Here is a 10455-nt window from a genome sequence, read left to right on the forward strand (position 1 = left end):
TGGCACATATATACCATGGAATACTTTGCAGCCATAAAAAAATGAGTTCATGTCCTTTGTAGGGACATGGATGAAGCTAGAAACCATCATTCTGAGCAAACTATCGCAAGGACAGAAAATCAAACACCACATGTTCTCACTCATAGGTGGGAATTGAACGAGAACACTTGGACACAGGATGGGAAATATCACACACCGGGGCCTGTTGTTGGGTGGGGGGAGGGAGGTGGGATAGCATTAGGAGACACACATAAATGACTAGTTAATGGGTGCAGCACACCAACATGGCACATGTATACATATGTAACAAATCTGCACATTGTGCACATGTACCCTAGAACTTGAAGTATAATAAAAAATAAATTGAGGCATGGCAAGAGAGATTTGGATGCATAAGCAGCAAACATTTGGGTGGATGAGGGCTGAGCAAACAGGTTGGGATTGGGTCCTGGGATGTATTCCCTGCGGGGCAGCACACACTACCCACCAAGTACTGAGTGACTGAATCTAAACACTGTCTGCTGAAATGCCCAGGAGCTTCACTGGAGCAAGAACCTCTCATCCATCACATGCACTCAGGCGTGGCCCACTTCCTCCTGCTTTTGGCATAGGATGGAGACTCTGCCAGCGCCAGACTTATCCTGCCGTCACTCAATACCAGTCTGACAGTCCCTGAATGTGTCCTTTACATATTCCCAGAACTCATGAGTCCCAGAACTCATGAAAGTCCAAAATGGGGTTTGTCTTGAACGTGTGGAGATTAGTGGTGGTGAGATACCCTTACCCTTATATGTAGAAGTAACTAGAAATACCAAGATTCCTGAGCTGAGACGTTAGGTATTCATCCTATATTTACACTGAATATTTCAGATCCTCTAAAGAACTATTCTTTTTCACCCTTGGATTTCTCATAAGGGGCTTCAAAGCCTCAAGTATACTTATCCCTTTGCTGTCCCCTCCTTCCCAATCCCTGCTACTCCTGGAGAGTTTGTATCCACATGAAATCTCAGACGCCATTTTCCCCAGAAAGCTCTGACTTTCCCCAAATGTCTGGCTATTGCTCTAGAATAGAAGTCAGCAAATGCGACTAGAGGTCTGCAGACATTTTTGGCTTTGCACACCATACCACCTCTGTTAAGTGGAACTCTGCTGTTGTAGTGCAAAAGCATCCATAGACAATGTGTAAAACAAAACAAAACAAAAATGGTATGGTTGTGTTCCAATAAAATTTTATTTACAAAAACAAGTCGTTGCCCAGATTTGACACTTGGGCCATAGTTTGCTGACCCTTGGTCTACAGTATAAACTCTGTGAATGTCTTTTTTTTTCCCACCATTTTATCCCAGAACTTAACATCATATTAGGTTATGGGAATTCAATGTTGTTCGTTGAATACATGTTGGATTATTTACTTAAGGTATTGGTTTTCCCTCCTTTGGAAGGATCAATACATTGCAGCCTCTGTTTCAAAACCTACCTCATTGTCAAGAAACAAGACGGCATTTTGTAAATATGTTTTGATGTCTATTATAATTGCTAAGCATAAACCCTCTAAATAGACATACCTGTGTTCATACTGTGTGTCTGTAAAAATTTATTTAATGCCTCTGAATCTTGATTTGCTCTTTCATAAAATGGGAGTAATATTACCTAACTTTTCAAGTTGTTGTGAGTATTAAATGACATGATTTATATGAAATGCCTATATTGGATTACTTGAGTAATCCAATTACTCACATAATTTTGATTACATAAGTGGAATCACACTTTGATTACATGTAATCGCGATACTGTCCTAAACAAAACTTAACTGTGCCTCTCCAAATTAAAAAAGAAAGCAAAGGAAAGAATACAAGAAATAATGACACCTCTTCATTAGCTTGACTGAACTCATCTGCATCTTACACTCAGCGGTGTCAATGCCGAAAGGGCTATCATCAGTACTCGAATGCTTCCTTAGGGGAGGTTGCATCTCCAAACATCAATGTAAACACTTCTCCAGCGAGAAGATCAACCCTTACTTTGTATTTAAACACAAATAGAGGTCACTATTTCCAGGTGGCTTAAAGAACTTTTTCTTCCATGACAAACACACTTCATCTTCAATGTCAGAGACAATGACTGTGAACATCAATGTGAAGAACCATTTAAGAGTGAGAAAAGCCACCCGTGGGAATCTAGAAGCAACGTGAAATTGAACTCTTCACATTTGAAATCTGTAGGGAGGGTTTTATTCTGAAGCACAGAATAAAAGGTAAAATGAATGGTTTTTATTTTTATGTTTTCATGTAAAACCTATCATTTAAACCTTAACTGGTAGCTACTTTACATCGATCTTTGCAGCAACGATCTGAAAACAAACATTTCACGTTTAAATTGAAAAAATAAAAGATAAAGTTTGGGCAATATTTTTCAAATATTATTTCATTGTATTATTTCCTTTTTATGTGTACATTGAACAAGTATTTATTGTCTTACATAGTTCTATGCATTTTAGAAGATGCTTAATAAAAATTTATTTAATTTGCATAAAGAGAAAAATAAGACATTATACCTGTCCTCTAGGAGTTTATAATCTAAAGATATCACACTAATAATCTTTAGATTATAATCTCTTAGATTAATATAAGAGATTAGATTATGTTAATTGTAATCTAAAATTTGGTTGTATTACAATATAATTCATTGTAATCTAGATTATATAAATATAATATCTTGTAAATCTAAGAGACTATAATCTAAAAACACTGGAAGATCATATGAAAAAGGCTCACTTTTTATTGTTACACACTGCAGCCAAACTATTTATGAAGAGCAGCTGTGATTATGCATGCAGCCTTATTCTGTCTGTACCTTATCTCTTTGTTCATTTCTCCATCTATCGATCCACTGCTATGATTACTTCTTCAGGAGTGCACCTTGTACTTTAGTAATAGTGACCACTGAGTCCTGGGATCACTAGAAAGAAGACAAGCATTGGTATGGCAAGTTGGGAAATGATGAATCCTTATAAAGAGAACAAGATCTTATCTCAAACCTACCGATATCATGATTCCTAAGAAGATCATTCTCCTAAGAGTGTATTATGCAATAATTTGTCAACCCCAATTCCCTTCAAACAACACCACAGAAAGCTAAAACTTTTTGGAGAAAAGAGAGGGACCAGTAGAGTTATTAAATTTAGGAGTTCAATCCTTAAGCTAAAAAAATTAGAATTTTAAAAATCAATTATTTAACCCAGCTCTGCCCTATTATATACCCCATGGCACCCATGTAAGGGGAAGACATGGAAAGCCAGAGGTTAAAGTGGAGATAGAAAAAATATCTCACCTGGCCGGGCGCGGTGGCTCACGCCTGTAATCCCAGCACTTTGGGAGCCTGAGGCCGGCGGATCACGAGGTCAGGAGATCGAGACCATTCTGGCTAACATGGTGAAACCCCGTCTCTACTAAAAATACAAAAAATTTAGCCGGGCGCGGTGGCAGGCGCCTGTAGTCCCAGCTACTCAGGAGGCTGAGGCAGGAGAATGGCGGGAACCCGGGAGGCGGAGCTTGCAGTGAGCCAAGATCACACCACTGGACTCCAGCCTGGGCCACAGAGCAAGACTCCATCTCAAAAAAAAAAAAAAAAAGAAAGAAAAAGAAAAAATATCTCAGCTGAAATTTCTTAAGGTCACATAAACTTATTGACTGTAAAGGAAAACAAAATGTTTTCCGGATCAAGAACAACCTTTCGCAAAACTTTGTGATCTCTTCTCAATGGGATTTGAGACAAGCCCCGGCTGAATCACACTGCAAATTACCTCACTCTCATCAGAGAGCTACTTGACCATCATATTTACTACCTTCTTTCTTGTGGTGATGTTTTTAGCTTGTATTTTTTGAACTATGATTTCTTAGGGTCAGGCTTGGAGCTAAGTACTCTACATTTTCTACTCCATTCATTTCCCAAGTCATTCTTCATTTCTACTTTGATTTTACAGATGTGGAATCTGAGGTTCGGATAAATGTGTAATTTACCTAAAACTACAAAGCCAGCTAAAAGCTGACAATCAAGTATGTCTTTAAAATCAGGGTTTTGAAAACAATTCCATACTCCACGGAGCCACAGAGTTCTTTAGAATCCCCTCAGTAACTTTTTTTTTTTTTTTTTTTTTTTTGAGACAGAGTTTTGTTCTGTCTCCCAGGCTGGAGTGCAGTAGCGGAATCTCGGCTCACTGCAACCTCCGTCTCCCAGGTTCAAGTGATTCTCCTGCCTCAGCCTCCTGAATAGCTGGGATTACAGGTGCTTGCCACCATGCCCGGATAATTTTTGTATTTTTTTATTAGAGACGGGGTTTCACCATATTGGCCAGGCTGGTCTCGAACTCCTGACCTCAGGTGACCCACCCACCTCGGCCTCCCAAAGCGAGGCTTGAGCCACCGCGTCCAGCCAAAACCCTTCAGTGACCTTTTGACAGGGAGTATGAGAAGCCACCAGTGCTCCTGACCCTGGTGTCTGCTTCCGCCAGGACAACCTGCGTGTCATCCGTTTTATGTATGGGATGAGTGCACGAGAAGAGCTGTTCAAGAAAAGAGTTCATGCCTAAAATACATTTGGAACCCATGGATCCATTTCATCCTTCTAACGTTCTAGAAGGAAAAGCTAAGGGTCAGAGAAGTAAAAATTCGTATTGGTCATCAATGACTGACACAAGTGCCATCCTAGGAATACCTAACATTTACTGCGTACGTACACTGTGAAAGCATTACCCTAAGGTATTTCAATATACTTACTCATTTATTCTTTATGAAAACCATCTACTTATTTTTCTAGAGTAGAGGAGTAGACTTGTCATCATTTGTATTTTATATTTGAAGAAATAGATTCTCAGAAATTTTAAATAGCTTGACGAGATCACATAGTCATCAGAAAGAAACAGAGTTGAGTTTCAATCCAAAGAAGTGAAGCTTTACACTTCAGGCCCTTAACTGCAACTCAATACTGCCTCTGAAACCTAGACTTAGGATTTCAGTCACACTTTTTTTTTTTTTTCTGTTGTAAGATGTTGCTTCTATTTGCTCATTAAAATTGAGTTGATTGATGGATAAAAGATGCCCATGAAAGTCAGCTGATTCATATACTGCCCATTCCAATGCAGAAAAATCTTGCCTTCCTTCTGCTTAGGCCACATAACTTTTTAGATCTCTACAATATAGCTAATCATTTCCTATATAAACTTACACAAAGATTAAGACCATAGCAGAACCAATCATCTGTGAGTTCAGCCCATGGTTGTTTCTACAGTTGAGTAGCACCACCTCATCGCCCATAATTTTTCTAAGCCCTTTTAAAAAAATGTAGCTAGCATTTCATCAGTTGAAGCATTCTTGCCATCATTCCCTATGAGGCCTGTTATTCAAAAATTATTTGTACCTAGCAATGCGTGTTTAGTGGTTGGCAGTTTTAAAAGCAACTATTTTACATGCAAAGACTGGATCAAATGTCAGTAAACTCCCCAATCACATAATTTATGTACAGTATTTAGAAGTGAAAAATTTCAGATCAGCAGGCATGTTCCACCTGGCAAGAACCTAGAAAGGGTTTACTTTAGCAAAAAACCCAAAGCGTATTTTACAGAAAAGTTTACTTTCTTTTTTCTCAGAAAAGTTTATTTTCATCTTTTCTCAAACATTCTGACCTGTTTGCTAATGGGAAAGGGTTTCTATGCATCCTGCCTTTTAGCCTTTCTGGATAATGCACATAAATTGAATCTAGTAGTCAAAGGGAGCCAAAACAAGTTAGTATCTACCCACAAATGAAACAAACATGAAATGCCATGAATTCATCAACTGATTGTGCACCAGTGTGTAATCACTAACATTTTATCAGATCTGCAAATGATGCCACCATAACAATATTTTTACCAAAAATCAAACTCTAATAAAGGTATGAATTTCACTTGTGTTTTAATTGTCTGTGTGATGCCCAAGAAATTGTCCAGGTTTAACCACTCATGGAAAAAGGTAAAAGTCTAACTCCCCCTCTAATCCCATCTTGAATTGGCAAATTGTTCAACTGAGACCAAGTGTCTTTTCTGGTAAAATAAATGATGCATCCAGTTTATAATCCTTTTTTATTTTCTTAATAATATCGGCAGAAAACTAATTCTAATGTTTAAAATGTAAATTTGGCTAAATATTTTCAAATAAAATGTTTTACTTTATATTTCAAAAGAAAATGAGACTGTTTTTTAATTTTTTCATAATTAACACACAATTTCCCAGAATAATTATCTTTTTTTTCCAGTGTGCTTTCCAATATTCAAGAAGGATGATAACGAGCATTGCCTTTTGTTTATTACTTGCAGGATATTTCTCTGTCACCCCAGTAGTGTTGAGTTTCAGAATCCTATTAAAATAATATCTTTGATTTCTGAATCTGCAGACACAGGAAAATGGGATTAAATCCCAGAACATATAGCATGTCAGCTTTACGATGCTTCAAGTTAAGTTCATTTCATACTAATTAACGGTAAAATTTCCTACTTTGATCCATACTAGTGCATTTTAATGCACAACGTACCACAATACTGCTTGTAGAAATCAGTAAGAAAGCCAAAGCTGGTGCTTAGTAACAATGAACTTTGTGGTGAGCTCTTGCGAGTGAGTATTCACAAATTCCTTGGAAAGTTGGGGGCAGGACAGTTCCTTGAGTTCAGTTCCAGCCACTACCCCCTGCTTCCATCTTTTATTTTTTTTTATTTTTATTTTTTTGAGATGGAGTCTTGCTCTGTCGCCCAGGCTGGAGTGCAGTGGCGCCATCTCTGCTCACTGCAAGCTCCTCCTCCCGGGTTCACGCCATTCTCCTGTCTCAGCCTCCCGCGTAGCTGGGACTCCAAGCACCCGCCACCAGGCCTGGCTAATTTTTTGTACTTTTAGTAGAGACGGGGTTTCACCGTGTTAGCCAGGATGGTCTCGGTCTCCTTACCTCGTGATCTGCCCGCCTCGGCCTCCCAAAGTGCTGGGATTACAGGCATGAGCCACTGCGCGTGGCCCCGTCTTTTATATTTTCTAGCCTATGGCAAATGACATTCTAAAGATCTGAGAAATAGTGAGGACATCACATCCACAGTATGTTTGACACATTGTCAGTTTCGTGATGGTAGACTGATTTATACAGACTTAGTCATTGCAGATAATGCAAAGTCAGGCATGAAAAGGGAAACATCCAAATGATACTTCAAACTTTACTTCTGGGTTGTTTTGTTTGTTTCTTCTTTTATATTATGGTAAAATATATATAATGTAAAAGTACCAATTAACCCCTTTTTAAAGTTTACAAATGAAGTGTCATTAAGTACATTCACAATATTGTGCAATCATTACTACCATCCATCTCAAAATAATAAGAGCTATCTATGACAAACCCACAGCCAATATCATACTGAATGGGCAAAAACTGGAAGCATTCCCTTTGAAAACTGGCACAAGACAGGGATGCCCTCTCTCACCACTCCTATTCAACATAGTATTGGAAATTCTGGCAAGGGCAATTAGGCAGGAGAAGGAAATAAAGGGTATTCAATTAGGAAAAGAGGAAGTCAAATTGTCCCTGTTTGCAGATGACATGATTGTATATCTAGAAAACCCCATTGTCTCAGCCCAAAATCTCCTTAAGCTGATAAGCAACTTCAGTAAAGTCTCAGGATACAAAATCAATGTACAAAAATCACAAGCATTCTTATACACCAATAACAGACAGAGAGCCAAATCATGAGTGAACTCCCATTCACAATTGCTTCAAAGAGAATAAAATACCTAGGAATCCAACTTACAAGGGATGTGAAGGACCTCTTCAAGGAGAACTACAAGCCACTGCTCAATGAAATAAAAGAGGACACAAACAAATGGAAAAACATTCCATGCTCATGGGTTGGAAGAATCAATATCATGAAAATGGCCATACTGCCCAAGGTAATTTATAGATTCAATGCCATCCCCATCAAGCTACCAATGACTTTCTTCAAAGAATTGGAAAAAACTACTTTAAAGTTCATATGGAACCAAAAAAGAGCCCGCATCGCCAAGTCAATCCTAAGCCAAAAGAACAAAGCTGGAGGCATCACGCTACCTGACTTCAAACTATACTATAAGGCTACAGTAACCAAAACAGCATGGTATTGGTACCAAAATAGAGACATAGATCAATGGAACAGAACAGAGCCCTCAGAAATAATGCCGCCTATCTACGACTATCTGATCTTTGACAAACCTGACAAAAGCAAGCGATGGGGAAAGGATTCCCTATTTAATAAATAGTGCTGGGAAAACTGGCTAGCCATATGTAGAAAGCTGAAACTGGATCCCTTCCTTACACCTTATACAAAAATTAATTCAAGATGGATTAAAGACTTACATGTTAGACCTAAAACCATAAAAACCCTAGAAGAAAGCCTAGGCAATACCATTCAGGACATAGGCATGGGCAAGGACTTCATGTCTAAAATACCATAAGCAATGGCAACAAAAGCCAAAATTGACAAATGGGATCTAATTAAACTAAAGAGCTTCTGCACAGCAAAAGAAACCACCATCAGAGTGAACAGGCAACCTATACAATGGGAGAAAATTTTCGCAACCTACTCATCTGACAAAGGGCTAATATCCAGAATCTACAATGAACTCAAACAAATTTACAAGAAAAAAACAAACAACCCCATCAAAAAGTGGGCAAAGGACATGAACAGACACTTCTCAAAAGAAGACATTTATGCAGCCAAAAAGCACATGAAAAAATGCTCATCATCACTGGCCATCAGAAAAATGCAAATCAAAACCACAGTGAGATACCATCTCACACCAGTTAGAATGGCCATCATTAAAAAGTCAGGAAACAACAGGTGCTGGAGAGGATGTGGAGAAATAGGAACACTTTTACACTATGGGTGGGACTGTAAACTAGTTCAACCATTGTGGAAGTCAGTGTGGCGATTCCTCAGAGATCTAGAACTAGAAATACCGTTTGATCCAGCCATCCCATTACTGGGTATATACCCAAAGGACTATAAATCATGCTGCTATAAAGACACATGCACACGTATGTTTATTGTGGCACTATTCACAATAGCAAAGACTTGGAACCAATCCAAATGTCCAACAACGATAGACTGGATTAAGAAAATGTGGCACATATACACCATGGAATACTATGCAGCCATAAAAATGATGAGTTCATGTCCTTTGTAGGGACATGGATGAAACTGGAAATCATCATTCTCAGTAAACTATTGCAAGGTCAAAAAACCAAACACCGCATGTTCTCACTCATAGGTGGGAATTGAACAATGAGAACTCATGGACACAGGAAGGGGAACATCACACTCCGGGGACTGTTGTGGGGTCGGGGGAGGGGGGAGGGATAGCATTAGGAGATACACCTAATGCTAAATGAGGAGTTAATGGGTGCAGCACACCAACATGGCACATGGATACATATGTAACAAACCTGCATTGTGCACATGTACCCTAAAACTTAAAGTACAATAATAAAAAAAAAAAGAATCTTAAAATGCAAAGAGAAATGAACTGAAATAAATTAATAGCCAGAAGCTATCAATGTCTAACAGATAAAAGAGTAGCTAAAATATCAACAAAACCTTAGATGATTTAAATAATATAATAATATTGTTTTAACAGTTATAATTGCAGTCTACGAAGAATAAGTCTAAGAATGTTTTTAAAATTTTTTAACATATCAGTCCAGAAAGAAAAGTCTCAAGAATATTTTTAAAGTATATCAACTACAAATTGTTATCTGACCACAACACAATAAAACATACATTTTAAAAGGAGGTTAACTTGCAATTCATTGGAAAAAGAACAGTTTTTTCAACAAATGGTGCTAGAACAATTGTCTATATACAAAAAATTTAGACATGGATCTTAAAACTTACACCAAAAATAACTCCAAGTAAATCATAGACCAAAATGTTAAATATGAAACTATACAATAGCAAGAAAGAACCACAAAAGACAATCTATGTGACCTCGGATTTGATGGCAAGTTTTCAGATTACCAATAATGAAAGCATGATCAAAAGCATGATCAAATGTGCTTTTGATCATGCTTTTATTGTTGTAATCTAAAAACTTGTGATAAATTGAACTTTATTAAAATTAAAACATTTTGTGCTATGAAAGACACTTAGAGAATGAACAGACAAGCCCCAGAATGGGAGAAAATATTTGCAAAACACATTCCTGATAAAGAACAGCTATCTAAAATATACAAAGAACTCTGAAAACTCAACAATAAGAAAACAAACAACTCAATTAAAAAATATGCAAAAGATCTAAATAGACACCACCAAAGAAAATGATGACTTATAGATTAGATAGGTAAGGGAGTAGATTAGATAGGTAAGTGAGTAGATTCGATAGACAGATAACAGATACATGGCAAATAAGCATATAT

This window comes from Hylobates moloch, unplaced genomic scaffold (genome assembly GCF_009828535.3).
Source record: "Hylobates moloch isolate HMO894 unplaced genomic scaffold, HMol_V3 SCAFFOLD_21, whole genome shotgun sequence".
Lineage (NCBI taxonomy): Eukaryota > Metazoa > Chordata > Mammalia > Primates > Hylobatidae > Hylobates > Hylobates moloch.